Source organism: Benincasa hispida, chromosome 7, assembly GCF_009727055.1.
Source record: "Benincasa hispida cultivar B227 chromosome 7, ASM972705v1, whole genome shotgun sequence".
Lineage (NCBI taxonomy): Eukaryota > Viridiplantae > Streptophyta > Magnoliopsida > Cucurbitales > Cucurbitaceae > Benincasa > Benincasa hispida.
This window is the reverse complement of record NC_052355.1, coordinates 31,644,888-31,664,393: the sequence shown is the minus strand read 5'-3', so window position 1 is coordinate 31,664,393 and position 19,506 is coordinate 31,644,888.

The window sequence follows — 19,506 nt, the reverse complement described above, 5'->3', positions numbered from 1 at the left end:
AGACGAGAGCGAGATTTACCTTGTGAGGCTGGTATAAGGGCAATTTACGTAATTTGGTATGGCAATGATGTCAGCAGAGGGTCAATTGACATTATTTTTTAAAAATGGGTCATTTGACATTTTAGACCCAAAAATTGGGTCATCCGTACAAATTTCCCATAACTCTCAAAACATATTTTCTCTCTCAAGTTCTCTGAAACCCTCTCTCAAACCTTTCTTAGTTTTTTTGTTCTTCAATGGCGATTTTGTATATACTTTGTTGATTACAAACATGTAGGTAATGAAGACGAAAGAGGAGAAGAAGAGAAACAAGAAGACGTATGTGGTTGAGTCTATGGAGAACCTACATCCACGAGAAAGGAGGAAGAAGTTTTATTGAAGAGTTTTCGTACAAATGAGTCTCTATTTACAAATCTATTGTTTTACAAAATTTTCTTCACTCTAAAAAATAAAAATGTAGAGCTACTTATATATTAGAGGTGCTGATACATTTCAGTTGAGAGACTATTGTAGAATTAAAAAAACTAGTCGTTGAGATCATTTTGTTTCATTGAGGATGAAAAAGGGTAGGAATCGACTCAATCTTTGGAGGATTAAGAATGTCTTCCATCCTATAGACCTGTTCAGAGCATTCTTTTTATGAAATTATTTTGATATTGGATACTTTTTATTTCTTTGTTGGTAGGAGCTTTATGCTCTTCGGAATCTTTAATTAGTTGAAATGGTTTTGCAACCACTTTTCATTATAAAAACTTTTGAACTCGACGTCTTCCATAGGCGGGAAGTCGGTTTTTATTTCTCCTCTTTGTACCGTTTTCCAGGTTTCCTTTTGCCGGAGAGTACAAAGATGGTCGGACTCTTTCTTTTGATTAAACCATCTAAAGAAGGATATATGTTCTTGAAGTACTTCAAGATTTTCGCAGTATTCTTCTTTGAACCTTTTGCACTCTTCTTCGTTGTAGTTTTTGAAGAAGGCTATTCTGTCTTTTTTATTTTCTTTCCACATGAACTCCTTTTGTAGGGCTTCTTTATTAAGCTCAAATTATGATATTATGACGCTAAGTTGTCCTCTAAAGGCGGAACTTACATCCATATCAGTTTGAGTAGGGGAAGGTTGGCGCTCTTCCTCAAATTGAAGATTGGCAATACCATTTTCTAATCTTACATACTTGACTCTAAGAGAGTTAGTCCTAAGATCAGGATATGGTTCTGTCCGAATACCGGAGTTACTCAGCCTTGAACTCATAAATTATTTTAAACTTATATGTTACGAAATCAACAATTAAAGAACACAAAAATGAACGTAGAGATAGAGAAGATCGACATATAATTCACTAACGGTATGTTACCTATGTCTAGGAAAACAGTATTATTAGAGAGAGTGTTTTCAGAAAATTACATCAAAAGACGCTTCTAGGGTTAGAGAGTTTACTATTCTAAACCTTAGGTCATAATCGTAAATAACTACAAATAAATAAATATGCTAAATAACTACCGCGAGACCCATACTTGATTGTTTGAAGCGTCAACAAACAAATTTAAGGCATTTCAACATTATATTTTCTTTGATGATAAGAAACTTGGGTAGGTTCTTTTCAAATTTGATTTCGACTCTCCGATCAGGATGTTTGATATATGGGAAAGTTCTCTTTCTTTCTTCTCAGGGACAAAAGCATTTTCTAAAATCCATTGGGGATTTTTTGTGACTTCATTCCATGAAAGCATTTTTGGAATACTTACAGAAGGTTTGTTTAAATTTGTTTCAATCATCATTGTATGTCCTCTAGGAGAGGCAGTAATCAAAGCTTTTGAATGCACAGAAGAAGTCAAAATTTTGTAAGTAACTTTGTAAATGGTTGACAGTCTTTTAACTCCTTCTAAATTTAGTCCTTGTCCGGTAAGATCAAGGCTCAAAGTTTTGAGAATATAAGCTCTCTCGCATCTTACGACCAGGACCACGAACTAGACATCAATCTCGTAACGTAAGAAGAATAGGGTTTCTTTGAAGAATTAATCTTTGGGACAAGAAGATGTTTGCTGATAAATATAGAAAGAAAGAATGAGATCTAATTATATCTCACAATCTCTTCTCTCCCAAATTTTTTTTTTGAAATCAATTGATAAGAAGATATAGAAGAGAATTGAAATTTTATTGATTGAGTTAGGGCTCTAATACCATCCAAGGTACTTTTTATACCTTTTTTAGGTTTAAGTGTATTTTTGGAACTTTTGAAATTCGGGGATGTTTTGATGCAGAACACGAACAATTTCATCTAAAAAGTATTTTTGAACTCATTTGGAAGTTTAAGGATATTTTTGAAATTTTTGAAATTTCAAAGGTATTTTAACACAACGAACAAAGTTTAGATGTATTTTATATAATTTAGTCTATATTAAATGTTGTTCAAGAAAGAAGAAAAAAGAACTTACTGGACCTTCTTATATAGAGACGAGAAATAACATAACACGTTTCTTATTTGAAGTGATAAAATAGTTCAAATATTATGAATTTGAGTTGAGTTTTAAGGTATTGTTTTTGGTCGAAAAGGTAATTAAGTAGAACTTATCCCATTTTATATTAAATTTACTTACTTCTCATTTATGGAAATTAAATTTGAGGAGACCTAATTAAATGATAGAAGCAACAAGAAACTTGTAAAAGTATATAGACTTAGAGATGCTTCTGTTTTTATTTATCTATTTTTTTGTATGTAGTTATTAAAATGCTACATCCCCATTTTTCCTCCAATGTGTAGTACAGTTGGGTTTAAGGGGAAAAAAAGTGCCAAAATTTTAGAAGTGATAATTACATATATGAAAATGAAAAATTCTAACAAGAAACCTTTGGCTTGGCCCTACCCATTTTCAATAAACTAAAAAGAAAAGTGGTGGTTTTGATTAATCTTCTCATCATGATGGTTAAGTCTAGTTTTCTCTTTCTAGCATTATTAGGGATGAAAATTTGTCATGCAATTGACAAAATATGTATCAATCAAATGGAATAAAAGATAACCAAGTTGATTTGCTTTTGTTTCACTTTCATTTTCCCAATTTTTTCTTCCCAAACCCCATCTTGTAATTTGATAAAAGTTTATTGGTCACTTTGAAATTAATCTTCTTATGGTCATCAAGAAAGTGGAGACTTTCCAACCCAATATAGCTTAAAAGAAGAAAAATGTGAACAAAAAATTCAAGTTGTGGAAAATATTATTTTAAAAGAGATATGTATGTTTTAGAATATGAATGCACAAAATACAAAGAGAATGGTTGAAGAAAGGAGTAAGAACAACCAATGATTGAATAAAGCCAAAGACAACAATCTCACCAAAAAAGAAGGAAAAAAAAAAGATGACATGATTTTGTGGTAGTAATAGAGCCATAGCTTTAAATTCAAAAAGGAAATAAAAACAATTTGGTTTGCATCATCAATATATTGCCTTGATTAATTAGATACTAGTGTTCAATTTTCTTTTTTGACTAAAGATATGGTTTTGTCTCTAAGGTATATATCCATTTTTAATGAGTTGAATTATGAATTTATTTCCTAAAATTTTAAGTTTGTTGATTTGAAAGTTTTATGAACTTTAGAATTGAAATAGATCCTTGAACATTTAACTTTGTGTTTGATAAGCCTATAAAATATAAAAATTTCTAATAGGTCTTTGACATGTTCAAAATTTTAAAAATTAACTAATTTATCAACTATAGTATTGAATTTTATGTTTAATAGGACTTTAAACATTCAACGATAGCAAAATTTTTTGGGGTCATTTTTAAATATAGAAAAATAAAATAAAATATTTACAAAATGTAGCAAAATTTTAAAACTATCAATGATAGCAAAATTTTTGTTGGGTCATGTTAGTTTATCAGTGTCTATTATTGATAGTTCTAACATTTTACTATATCTTGTAAATATTTTCAATAATTTTACCATTTAAAATATTTTTTTAATAAAAAAAAAGTAAATTTGAACCGTCCACCTTGAAAAAAAAATACATGCCAATTTACTACATAAATTTCTTCTTAACTAAGCAAAAACAATACAACAAAGAAAAATTGGTCCAAGAGCACAATTGCAATTTACTAATTTCAATGGGTAGGACAAGTTTTAAATTTCTGCTCCAAAGCATCAAATATCAATCAACTATTTGAGCTCAAGTTGTTGTTTGAAAATTGTGTCTAAAAGTAATTCATTTTCTTTTATTTAAAAATTGTTTTATAAAAAGAGCAATTTTTGAGACAAAACCATGATCTTGAAAATAAACTATATTAAAATAAACACATCTAGACAAATCTAAGGTTTTAAATTAGTTTCTAAGTAGACATTTTATCAATGTCCTAGGACAACTTTTGTAGAAAAGAGGAGAACAAAAAATTTCATTCTTAGATATAAGAAGAGAATAAAATTTTGAAACGTTTTCTTAATTAGAACAATGTAAAGTGAAAATTCAAGTATGCGATTTAAACAATTGAGACGAGATCTGATGACAATAAGTCAATTAATTAAATAACAAAAAAGAGATTACATCTTTATAGGAAAATTATATTATAATATAGGATTGACAATGTACAACCTAGTGAAAAAAATGAAATATTTCTAACCATCGAATATAATGCTCGGATGACAAAAGAAAAAAGATGAAGGTTATGTAATTTTTGTAAGTTCTCTAATTACAACGGTCGAAGTTTATATCATTCATAAGATTGGAAGATAAAGTGATTTATTTACGCATTTTCATAATTTAATTTGCTATTAATAAATAGAAGGAGAATTGTTTTAAATGGAAAAATTGTTGAAAATATTTTTAAATATAATAAAATATTACTGATAAATAGTGATAGACATGTATAAGTATTGGTGATAGAAATTCATGTTGTTTATTAATGTCTATTACTGATAGATAGTAACATTTTATTATATTTGCAAATAAGTTGACTCATTTTTCTATATTTGAAGAGGACTCTAAATAAAACTAAAAGTTTATATTAGAAATTTTACCTTTTTTTCTAGTTATCATTCAAATGCAAAAGTTTAACTATATTCATTTCTTGCTCATTCCAAACAATATATTACATTTAAAACCATTTCTCAAATTAAGTCAAAGAATTTTAAATAATTGCATGGACAACTCTCCAAGCTTCAAAGGAAGAGTAAATAAAGTTTAAGAGACAATTTCATTAACCATCCAACAAGAATAACGCCTCTTAAAAATGACATTTTCAACGAGCTACACTTCTAAAAATAAAAAAGTGAAATTTGCCTATAAAGAAATTGTTTTAGTTCAATAATAGTAGGATGTAGATCAACCATTAATACTTAGAATGATAATTGATACTTTAATCACTAAGTTAATTTTAAAAAAACTACTAGATTGAATAAAACAAATCTTTTCTAGTTTGATTTTCTCTCAAATAAAATCCTAACCACTTCATCTTCATCACCATAATATACATTTAGAAAGATTTGTTAAGTATATTAATGTTTGGCCAAATTTCAATTTGAAATCCAAAAAATTTGGTTGTGGTAAATTACTACTAAATTAATGTGGTTTAGCTATGAAGACCAAAGTAGATATATTATTTCAATTATAAGATACTGATTTAAAAACTTATATGGTCTAAAATTATTTTTTTAATCTAAATTATTTGATGAAAAATTAGATAAAATAATTATCATTAAAAATTAAATCGTGTTGTGAATTTGAGGAGAAAATGGTACACAACGGGAACACGGATATCAAAAAATATAATATTAAAATAATATGTATATAAATAAAATAAAATAACTAAATAACTAAATTTGAAATAAATAAAGAAAATTATAGAAAATGGGAAATTAAAAAATCTCCACTTTGTCTAAAATTCATGGAATTTCCTGCAATCTATGCGTGTCTTACAAAGCCTACCAAATGCCACTATTTATAGCAATTTAGCAAGTAGGAGACAGATTACATGAACACTAATAGTGTGCAATCTTGAGACACATGGACAACACTTGGTAAAATGATGGTATGATACATGGTCAATGGACACTAAGCATAAGCATCTAATGGGCATCTATTATCATAATATTTATAATACTCCCATTAGATGGTCATTATATATATGAAATATGTCTCACTAAAATCTTATTAGGAAAAACCCAATGGAAAAAAACCCAGTGAATGAAAAAGAGTACATATTTCATATAATATATACTTCTAAAAGAATACAATATATTTACTTTTCTTCATGAAAACATCACTTAAGATCTTTGAGTCACCGCATTCAATATTGTACATCGATTTTCAAAAGACACGGTTGGTAATGCTTTTGTAAATATGTCTGTCAGGTTATCATTTGAACAAATTTGTTGTACATAAGTGCCGCCATTTTCTTCAAGATCACAAGTGTAGAAAAATTTCTGTGAAATATGTTTTGTTCTATCTCTTTTAATATATTCTCCTTTGATTTGAGCTATGCAAGTTGTTTTGTCTTCTTATAATATTGTTGGAAGATTTTTATTAGAAGACAAATCATATATTTCACGAATGTGTTGAGTCATTGATCTCAGTTATACACATTCTCGACTAGCCTCATGAATTGTAATAATTTCAGCATGATTTGAGGAATTGACTGTTATGGTTTGTTTCACTGATCGCCATGATATAGCAGTTCCTCTTGTGAATTAGATAAATATCCAGAATTTGTATAACCAACTAGATCAAACTTTTATTTATTTGAATAATAAAATCCATATCAATCGTTCCTCAGAGATAACGGAGTATATGATTAATTTCGTTCCAATTCTTTTTGTTGAAGAAGAATTATATTTTGCTAATAAACTTACTGAAAATGCAATATTTGGTATTGTATTATTAGCAAGATATATAAGTATATCAATTACACTAAGATATGGTACTTATAGACCAAAAAATTCTTCATTATCGTCTCGAGGTCAAAATATATCTTTCTTTATAGCCAATGAACGGATTTCCATTGGAATATTTAATGGACGTGTTTTGTCTATATAGAACATTTTCAAAACTTTTCCTATATAAGTTCACTAATGAACAAATATTCTATCTACTAAATGCTCAATTTACAAGCCAAGGCAAAATTTTATTTTTTCGAGATATTCCATCTTAAATTATTTCTTAATATATTTTATTGCCTTTGAAAACACTTCAAAAGTTCCAATTATATTTAAATCATCAACAAATATAGTTATAATAGCAAATCCCGACTATGATTTCTTTATAAAAACACACCGACATATTGGATTATTTTGATATCCTTCTTTAAAAAAATATCCACTCAGGTGATTGTACCACACTCGTCCTAATTGTTTCAATCCATATAGTGATCTCTGTAACTTTATTGAATACAATTCCGAGGAATTTGATTTATATGTTTCAAGTACCTTAAATCCTTTTGGGATTCTCATATAAATATCATTATCAGGAGATCCATATAAATATGACACGACTACATCCATAAAATGCATGGCTAGATTTTCATACACAGTCAAACCAATTAAATATCTTAGTGTAATTGCATCCACCAATAGAGAATATGTCTCATCATAATCAATACCAGATCTTTGTGAGAAACCTTTTTCAACTAGTCTTGCTTTATATCTTGTGACCACATTATTTTCATTTTTTTCCTCATATTTGTATTCCACAGGTTTGACACCTTCTGGTGTTCGAACTATTGATCAGAAAACCTGACGTTTTAAAGTGAGTTTTATTTTACCTCGATTGCTTCTTTCCAATGAAGCCAATTTTTTCTGTATCGACATTCTTCAACAGATTTTGATTCAGAATCCTCATTTTCAGATATAATATCAAGAGAAAAATTATATGCAAAAATGTTGTCAATAACTACATAAGTCTGATTCTATTTTTTTCGTGTCATGACGTAGTTTATTGAAATCTAATTATTATCTTTAGGTATTTCATCTTTTTCACTAATTTGACTATCAATCATGTCCAGAGTTTCTACATGGATATTTACATCCTTAACGAAGCCTTTTTTACTATTGTCGATTTTTCTTTTTCGAAGATTTTTATCTTTGGAACCTACTGGTCTACCACGCTTCTGGCATGTTCCAGACTCATTAGTGACAACTTGCTGTATTGGGATATCAATTTTCAATGGGACATTTGCAACTGGTATATGTGACTTAGTTACTTTCTTTGCATCTATAAATACATTTGGTAACTGATTTGCTATATTTTGCAAGTGAATTATTTTCTGAACTTCAAATTCACATTGATTTGTATGAGATCTATATGAGATAATAACGATGCATTCCATGTAATTTCTTTTTCCAACTTTTGAATTCCTCCCCCTAATTTTGGAAAATTTGTCTCATTAGAATGAAAATCAGCAAATCGTCCAGTAAATACATCATCCATCAGGGGTTCAAGATATTTGATAATTGATTAGGAATCATATCTAACATATATTCCTAACCTCCTTTGAGACCCATTTTAGTATGTTGTGGTGGAGCAATTGGAACATATACTGCATATCTAAAAATTCTCATATGAGAAATATTTAGATCATTGCCATAAGTTAATTGTAATGACAAATACTTATGATAAGCTACTAACCTAGTACGTACAAGTGACACTACATGCAAAATAGCATGCCCTCATACAAATGTAGGAAGCTTAGCTCTAATAAGTAATTGTCTTGCAATAATTGCAAACGTTTTATAAATGATTCTATTAAACCATTTTGTGATGAATATGAGCTACATGATGTTCAACACTTATCCCGATTGACATACAATAATTATCAAAAGCTTGAGATGTAAATTCACCAACGTTATCAAGACGAATAGTCTTAATTGCATAATCAAGAAATTGTGTTCTTAACTTAATTATTTGAGCAAGTAATCTTGCAAATGCAAGATTTTGACTTGATAATAAGCACATGTATGACCATCTACTTGATGCATCTATCAATATCATAAAATGTCTAAATGGTCCATTTGGTCGGTTAATAGGTCCATATATATCGCCATGAATTCTTTCTAAAAATGCAGGTCATTCAGTTTCCACTTTAGCTAGTGATGATCTAATTATTAATTTGCCTTCAGAGAAAGTATCACATGATAATTCATTAGATTGAAGAATATTATGGCTCTTTAATGGATGTCCAATTGAATTTGTTTTCATCATTTAGACCCCGGATGACCTAATTTGTCATGCCAAATAACAAATATATTTGGATTCATGGACTTCGGGTTCATTGTTGCATATGTTTAAATTACTCGTATATCAGTATAATATAATCTAGAAGATAAAGCAGACAACTTTTCCAATATATGTTTTCATTTGAGATAATAGAGATAATAGATATTCTACATTATTCTTACTAGCAATCTCAATATGATAACCATTGCAATGTACATGTTCAAAACTTAGTAGATTTCTCTTTGATTGACTAAAGAACAATATATTGTCAATTGTAAATTTTGTTCCTCTAGGAAAGATAATATTTTCCTTTTGAAATCTTTCAATCAAGTTTACAGAACCTGATATTATATTTACTTTTACTTCCAACATTGTCAATTTGGAAAAATATTTTTTACTTGTAAGTATTGTGTGTGTAGTTATACTATCTGGCAAACATAGATTTTTTTTGCTCATTTTTTAATCACCCAACGTATGAAAATGATCCAGGTTTCTTCATTAAAAGAAAATAATTACAATAAGAAAAAAAACATTTGGAATATATAAAAGTTAATATTTACTAAGAGAGAAAGAAACATGAAGATGGATAAAAAAAAACACAATATTAAGTATAGATATTTTCAAAGTCAAAAGAAACATTTGATGTCCCATCAACTGTGCCGATCTTCTTTTTAGGAGATTCAAGTCCGCCACATCCAAATTTGTCATATAGGATGAGTCAAATATATCATTATTCTGGTATGCAAAATTTTCTTCTACATTTTTTCCTTTTTCCTTCATGGAAGCTTGATATAGATCAACTAAGTGTTTGATGTATGACAAATACGTGACCATTGCCCAGTCATACCACATCGAAAGCATTTTTGTTCGTCACCTTTTGAATTCTTATCTTGTGGAGCTTTTTCTTTATGATCTTCATTTCATGTGGTTCTCTTAAAATTTGGATGGTTATAATGTTCACCATGAAAAGAAAAATTATTTCTTCCTCTACCATGGTCACGATCTTGACCATGACTATTATTAAAATTCACCTCATTCACTTTAGAGAATGATATTGTTCTGGTTGGTCGAGATTCATGAACTTTCATTAATAACTCGTTATTTTGTTCGACCATGAGAAGACTTGAAATTAGTTCATACTACTATTTAAAACCCTTCTCTCGATATTGCTGCTGCAGGAGCATATTTAAGACATGAAATGTAGAAAATGTCTTCTCTAACATATCAACATCAATAATTTTCTTTTCACATAACAACAATTTCGAACCGATTTTAAATAATGCGGAATTGTAATCAATTACTGATTTAAAATCCTGGAACCTCAAATGCATCCATTCATAACGAGCTTTTGGAAAAATAATTATTTTTTGTGATCATACATTTCTTTCAAATTATTCCACAAGATATGAGGATCTTTTATTGTAAGCTACTCCATTTTCAAACTCTCGAAGATAATGATGAAGGAAAATCATAACCTTTGTTTTAGCCTCATTGGATGTTGTATTTTCTTCTTTAATTGTTTCCCCAAGATTCATAGCATCCAAGTGGATTTCTACATTGAGCGCTCATAATAAATAACTATTGTCAATAGTGTCAAGAGATGTGAATTCTAATTTCGTAAGGTTTGTCATGGCAACACTATCACAAAACATTGTATTTATATTAGAAATTTAATAGGTATTTTAAATATGCAAAATAACATTAAATTTATTAATTATAACGAAGAGGGGAAAAATCACATACCTTTAGGACCTACCTTTAGCGGGAGAAATGAAAGAAGCTCATGCTGATAATGTGCTGTGAATTTGAAGAGAAAACGGGGCATAACGGAAACACAGATATAAAACATATAATATTGAAATAATAAATAAATAAATAAATAAAATAACTAAATAACTAAATCTGGAAAGAAAATTATAGAAAAAAGGAAATTAAAAAATCTCTACATTTTCCAAAATTCATGGAATTTCTACCAATATATGTGTCTTACAAAGGCCACCAAATGTCACTATTTATAGGCAATTTGGCAAGTAGAAGATGGAGTACATGGACACTAATAATGTCTAATCTTGAGACATATGGACAACACTTGGAGAAATGGGGGGTATGATACATGATCAATGAATATTAAGCATGAGCATCTAATGGGCATCTGTTATCATAATATTTATAATAAATTGGTCATATTTTTATTCCTATACGAATACAAAAGAAATATAATATTCACGTGGAAAAGACATCATATAAGACAGATACATTGTAACTTAAAAAGAAAATTGCTAGTGGTAACTTCCTCAAATTTATTTAAATAATTTAATTTCTTTTAAACCCATTCATATTTTAGCAAAGTAATAATGTACCCAAATTTCATGACTTTTGTAACGATACTATAGTGAGTTAGAATAAGTGCTACTGAGAGACAGTCAAATTCTTAAGTGCTACTGAGAGGCAGTCAAATTCCCTTTCACTAGAGCAAGACATTCTTGACTAAATACTATCTCCAGAATAACTCTTATTCCTATAGTCATTTAGTTATCGTTTTTGGTCAGAAATTACTAAAACTTAGTAACTCTATAAGTGTAACCCTCCATTTTCAGACTTCAGAGGTCGGCTCCAAGGATGCTACCGAATTGGAGAGTCAAGGTTGGGAATGAACCTAAGAAATCCTATCCATTTTTGGAGTTTGAGTTGTTTTGAATCCTATGTTACAACCCTTCGAGGGGATAACCATCGTTAAACGACTAGCAAGAGCCGCTTAAAGTTAACTAGCAGACGCAACATAAGAATCTCACGGTCCAAACCAACAAAAGAGACTGCAGGACACGTTGACACATATTCTTCACCCACTTACTATGAACTACTTCCCACATTCATCTTAATCTTGACCCATACAAACACTTTCCGAATGGAGGTCACTCCCAGGGTGACACGAAACGTCGTATGAATCTCGCGGTGTGAACTTTCTAGGGATGTGAGGGTTGAAATCAATATATCATATATTTGATTTTACAATGAACAACTTCCCCTTATTCAACTTGATATTGACTCATGCAAACACTTTCTAAATGGAGGTCACTCCTAGGGTGACACAAAGTTTCACATGAACCTTACAATGTGAACTCTTTAGGGATGTGAGAATTAAAATCAATATATTTGATTTTACTGTGAATAACTTCCCCTATTCATCTTAATCTCGATTCATGCAAAACATTTTTTCGAATGGAGCTCACTCCATAAAGGAACTCTAATTACAAAAGACCTTTGAGTGGAAGCAGATCGTCCAAATCTCATTGTGAATGAACTCATACATTTATAGTCATACAGAACAGATTGTGCACAAAACTTAAATTACAACATGCTTTGAAATAAAAACAAAGGATTAAGAAACTATACATTTGAAGAACCCTTCTTCAAGTATATCCATTGATCAAACTCGCTCATGAACATAATGAACAACTCGATCTTCCTCGCGATTCATGCAAAACACTTTTCGAATGGAGGTCACTCCATGAAGGAACTCTAATTATAGTGGACTTTTGAGCGGAAGCGGATCGTCCAAATCCCATTCTGAATGAACTCATACATTTATAGTCATACAGAACAGATTATGCACAAAACTTAAACTACAACATGCTTTGAAATAAAAACAAAGGATTAAGAAACTATATCTTTGAAGAACTCTTCTTCAAGTATGTCCCTCAATCAAACTCACTCACGAACACAACGAACAACTCGATCTCCTTTGAACAAGTAGCAAATCGATCCTTGAACTAACCGGACACTACAACTAGATTACCTTGGTATTCTCGGTGTGAGAATCCAAGAGTGGTGGGCTCCGACTTATTTTGGTTTGAGGGAAGGTTGAGTGTGGAGGAGGAAGACGATCGAGTAAACAAATAACTCTACCGTGTAGATAAGAAAGTCTATTGCATAGACTAGCTACTCGATCGTGTAGGCTCTCAAATGATCATATGGTAACTCGATTCTCAATCGTATCTCTTTTCATTTGTCTCTTGGAATAATTAAAACAACTTTATTTTATCCTAAATTGCCATAAAATCGTATAACTACCCACTAAGGGTGGTTATGGAGAAAAAAAATTAATTATCATATAATTAATAAATTATAAATAAATATGATAACTAACTTATCATATTATATTTATAGCCTATAGTTTTAATATTGCATCATATACAATATATAAACCATAATTCTTTTTCTATTTTATGGCATTTAATATAAATCACATTTATATTAAATTTAATAACTATGAATCTAATTCATAGAAAATATATTTGAAATATATTTAAATATTAGTTCCTCCAATTAAACAATAATGTATCAAATATTATATCAATTATATCATATATAATTGAATTAATTTATTTATATCATATATATAATCAAATTCCCTCTTATTAATTTGAACATTTCAAATTAACCAAAAACTGATTCTCAACTTAAATCCATTGAGCTACCGAGGGGACCTTATAGACATGTAGCTTGAAGCTCCAATGGTATGTGAATAACTGACTAAACTCTTTATTCACATTATCCACCATCCGTTAACTGTCGGACACTCCACTAAAGACCGATAGCTGCACTCTTCGCACTACATATATATTTCTATGTTTATTGGATATAATCAATCAACAGTACGATGACCCTTCACGAATTGCTCGTAAGTACAGTTGGACCAAATTACCATTTTTCCCTATAGTTACATCTAACTTCTTAAGTACCACTGATCTCTCTAATGAACAATAGATCATAGTCCCACTATGACTAAACCCTTATTGGGTCGTCAACTTAAATACCCCAGCCTTAGATAGGATTATATACCAGTTGAGTTTGTAACCCAATTTTTATAAAATAACAACCTATTTTAACTATTAAAACAAGTGGTTAACCTATGTGAGCATGCAACTTATTTTTGTTATAGAGTTTAAATGTCTAACCCAATTTTATAACAACTTATAAACTTTTAGACATGCTTTGTATCCATAACATATATCAGATATCTCATGATTTAATATATCATATATATTAAAACAATTAAAACCCTAAACATGCATACTATATATTATAACACCTTATAACATATTTTTAATGCATGTAACATGCTTTCTATGGTGGGTTTTAAATCTATATGGCATACTATATGCACATACAAGATTTATGTAATTATAACATACATCACATGCACAAATAATTAAACATAAATTGATATGGTTTAGTTTTGGCATTTTCAAGCAAACTGAGGCCTAAATTATTATATAAATCAGCAAAAGAAGCTCCAAAATCCTTTTGGACCGCACGAACCAACTTGAACCAGACTCAAACCACTTGAACTGAAACTCCAAAGCTTCAAAAGTGGCCGCACCAGACCCCAACTGGTCGAATCGAATCTTCCAGACCTTAACCACCTGGACCGGTTCACTTGGATCGCCGTTTTGGATTCGCACGCACGTTCTGGAATGGGATGAGTAGCGTTGGAATAGTCTGACCCTAGCATTGCAATGCCACGGGTTCAGATGAGCAGCATTGCAATGCTCTAAGGGCAGCGTTGCAACGATGCCTGGCAGTGGCTATTGCTGCTGATTTCTACTGTTAACCTTCTTCACTTCTTTCTTCAAGTACATCCTAATTTCAACTCTAATGACTCCAATCAAATTACATACGCTTAAACACACATTAAGGCCTATCAATCAAGAGTCAATTAAAAGAATTACAACATAATTGAAGAGAAAAAAGATGTCAAAACTCAGAAAAATCATATTTGTTCACCATTTTCATACAACTTATGAAAAACACCCACAAAGCTAAAAGTAACACGAATTGAGTGCTTAAATCATACTCTAATACAAATTGTTAGTTTCGATAAACCTGCAGCGAAAGAAAAAAAAATCATTAAGCACTCTAATTTATTAATTTTAGCTCTAAAGTCAGCATTCTCATCAAATGATAATAGGGTTTCAAACATACCTTTGAAGATCTTCTTTAAACTTGATAATCAGCTGCAATCCTTTCGAATTCTGGTCGTGGACCACCACTAGAGTTTCTCTACTATCCTCTAAGAGCCTTAGATTAAGTTGTGGGACTCGAAATAAGCTGGAATTTGGAAATAGAGAGGAAGAAGAAGACTGGTATTACTATTGAAGACCCTTCTTTAACCCTTCAGCTTTATCTCAGTAAAATGAGAATCCTCGCCTCGCTCTTGTGACATGCTATGTTTCCCCTCTTCATTCCCAAGTAAAGGGTGAGTCCCATGGCGATTAACCTATTCCAGAGCAGTCTGGTGATTAGCCTACCTCGCACTACTTTTGCATGCCTTTCTTAAGCTCAATCAATAGTGTTTTTATGCAAGTGTTTCATGTAACTATAGTGCCTCAACACAAGCTAGCTCCTTCTTCAAATTTGGTGGTAGAATTTGATGTCATAAGGTGACTAAGGTGCTAGCTTGAAAAGTGGGAAAATCCCACACTTGGGATTTTTCCATTTCTTATTTTTTTTTCTTTCATTTTGAAACTAATTTTTAAAAATAAAAACATTTTTCAATTTCAATTCTTTAATTAAATTGAAAAATTATTAATTTAAAAAAAATCAATTCAATAATTAATTTTCTAATAAAATTAATAATTAATAATTAATTAAATAATTTAATTAATTATATTAATTTAATATCAAATATTAAATTTAATTTGCCACCAATTCCATCACCATGAATCCCCATTCATGAAATTAATATTTAAATCATATTTAAATATTTATTGATTCTCCAATTTCGTTTAATTCCATAATTAAACTTGTAATTATATCATATATAATTATTGATTCCCTTAATTTAAATTTGAACGATTCAAATTAACTTATCACACTATTCTAAGGCTAATTCCGTTTGTGAGCTAGTAGGGAAACCTAATGAACTTACAGATCGTGGGCTCCAACGATCCGAGATTAATTGGCTAAACTCTTTACACCGAATTAACTCTCATTCGTTAACTACTGGGTCACTCCACTAAAGCCCAGTAGTTGCACTCTCCTCATTGTAGATATATTGTATCCACTCGATATAACCATGATTAGTAAGTTAACCCTTCATAGGTTGTTTGTAATAACGACTGAGTCAATAGCCGTTTTACCCATGAGATTACCTCTAGTTCCTTAAATTCCACTGATCCTCTAATGAAAAATTTATTTGTGATCCAATCAATAAACTGAATCCCTATTGGGCCGACAAGTGGGTAGGACCCCTTGTTCAAGACCCAGAGTTAGCACTTAAGGAAATAATCCTTCCACTATCCCTGAAAGCGAGCAGGAGTGAGTTCCATCTTACACCCTATGTCCCCAGCTATCTACCTAGTTTTCCCCCTGAAATGGAAGGCCTATCATCGGCGAACCATGTATAACAAGGTCCTATTTCTCCTCTCCTTTACACCATTCTGTTGAGGTGTACTCGATATTGAGAGTTGGGAAACGATTCCATGTTCTATCAAATAGTCCTAGAATGTCGAGTCCAAAAACTCTCCACATCGATCTGATCGAAGTGTTTTAATCTGTCTATCAATGCGTTTTCAACTTCACCCTTGAACTCTTTGAACTTTTCAAAGGATTCAGACTTCCATTGTACAAGATAAACATACCCATACATGGAGTAATCATTAGTGAAACTGATAAAATACTTATAGCTACCTTGAGTTTGCACATTCATAGGACCACAAAGGTCAAAATGTACTAACTCAAGAGGCTCCTTGGCTTTATAACCTTTTCCAGTAAAAGGTCATTTAGTCATCTTACCTTCAAGGCAAGATTCGTACACTGGTAAAGAATTTTCTTCTAATTCACTTAGAAGTCTATTCTTCACCAATCTCTCAATCCTAATGAGATTGATGTGCCCTAAATGAAGATGCCAAAGTTGGGCATTTTCTTTTGGAGAAATTCGTCGATGTTTTGATTGAGTTACGACAGTTTTGAACAATTCAATATTATAGAGGGAATTAATGGCTAACGGTCTCAACACATATAAATTCGATTCCAGATTTACTATGCAAATAAAAACACCATCTTTATGAATAAACGCTTTATCCACATTAAAAGAGATAGTATATTTACGTTGCAATAAACACTTTATAGAAATGAGGTTCCTTTTTAGTTCGGGAACAATATATACATCATTTAAAATAAGAAACCTATTATGTAAAGCTAACTGGAGTGTTCCTACTGCCACAGCTAAGACGATGTGCCCGACGCCTACTTGCATCGTCATCTTACCAGTCTCCAACTGTCGTCAAGATCTAATCCCCTAAAAAGAAGAACAAACATGGTTAGTAGCGCCAAATTCAATTATCCAGGCAGAATCATCATTTTCCACTAAACAAGTTTCAAGAACAAGTAAATCACATTTACCTTTATCAGCCTTGGCTGCTTTCTTCTCTTTCAGATACCGAGGACAGTTCCTCTTCCAATGTCCATCTTGATTGTAGTGGAAACACTTTCCCTTAGCAACCTATGGACGCCTCCTTGGGGCGATAGATGGTGGGTTAGTAGGTGCCTTCCTTTTTCCCTTACCACCATTCTTCTTCTTCCCCTTTGTAGAGTTAGAAGTAGAAGGTGCAGACTTCGTTCCTGAGGTCGAACCTCTATTGAATGTCCTGGAGGATGAAGCAACATTTGCTTCACCTTTCTGCCTTTCCTTACTTTTCAGTAAAGGTTGGTAGGTCTGCAACTCGTTGAGGAGAGTTGTAAGGTTATATTTCACTTTGTTAAAAATCACATTACTAACAAAATGCAGAAAGCTCTCTGACAAAGAATGTAGAATTATGCTAACCCGGCTACCCTCATCGATGGTAGACCAATTCAACTCCGCCACATTAAAATGGACCATCATGTTAAGCACATGTTCACGAACAGTGGTGCCTTCTTCCATTTTGGAGTTGAATATATATTTAAGAGCCTCATGCATAAGCTGTTTAGAAAGTTGTCCAAACAACTCCGCAGGGACTCCATGATCTCACGCACTGAGACCATAGGCTCATGTTTCTTGGTCAAGACTTCAGAAAGACTTGACAAGATGTAGGCTCGGGCCTTCTCATTCTCCCTTGTCCATCGCTCGTATGCCTCTCGAACATTTCGAGCGACATTTGAAGCTGGAATAGGAGAACAAGCCTCCGTGAGAGTGAACATGAGATCCTCGATGATCAGTGTAACACCCCGCTTTTTTTAGTAATAATATAATTTCAGTAACTTTATTATTTGGAATTTCAGTAATTGGTATTAGTTGGAGGGCATTTTTGGAATTTTAGACTTTTAAGTGTAAATGCGAAAATTTAATTGTTGGCATGAAATTATTCAAATTGGAAATTAATGGCAGGAATTAATTTTCTTTTGAAACAGAAAGGAATTTAATAGTATAAAACAGAAAGGAATTAAACGTAATTATTATTATTTTCTTTTGTTTTATTATTTATTATTTATTATTATTATTATTATTATTATATTATTGTTTTTTTTTTTATAAAAAGTCAAACCCCACTCCCCTTTTCTTCCTCATGTTCGTGAGCCCGTCTAATGTCGCCCAAAGCCGCCACGTCAGTTTCTTCTTCATAACCTCCGTCCACCACTGCTCAAGCGTCGTTCGCTTTTTTTCGTACTGGATCTATCGATTTGGGTAAGACTTCTGCCGTTTGGGTTTGCTTTCGGTTGATTCTTGAATACTCATTTACTTCTGGCATCAATTGGTTGATATCCATTGTGTTTCAACTTTGGATTCAAGTTTGTGAAGGTATTGAGGTGTTGTTCAGTGAAGTTGGAGTTTGTTTTAGTGAGTTTTTGTAAGTTCTATGCTTTGATTACCCTCTTGCGGATTAATTTTGGTTGTTGAGAAATTTTGGTAAAGTCATTTGGAGGTGATTTTTTGATGAAGCTACATATAGATAATTTATTTGAGACATTGGTAGTGAAATATGTATTTGATTCAAGCTTTAATCATGTTAGCCTGATTTCAAATTATGATTAGGGGGTTGATTCAATAATTTCATTCAAGATGAAAAAGAGTTTAGGTTGCTAATTATTCGGGCTTAAAATTGAAGGTTTGGAAGGTGAATTCGAATTGGACCACACCTTAGGTAAGGTTATCTAGAAATACTTTGTAATATTTGGGTGTTTGGAATTTGGCCTTAACTATTAATTTTAAAGCTTGGTTTATGTTTAGGCTTGATTAAGGATTCAAGAATTTCACAAAGATTTAATTGTTTTTTGGTTCGACCTAATATCAAGGTAAGTAATCTTACCACTGGAACTCCCATGGGTCAGACAT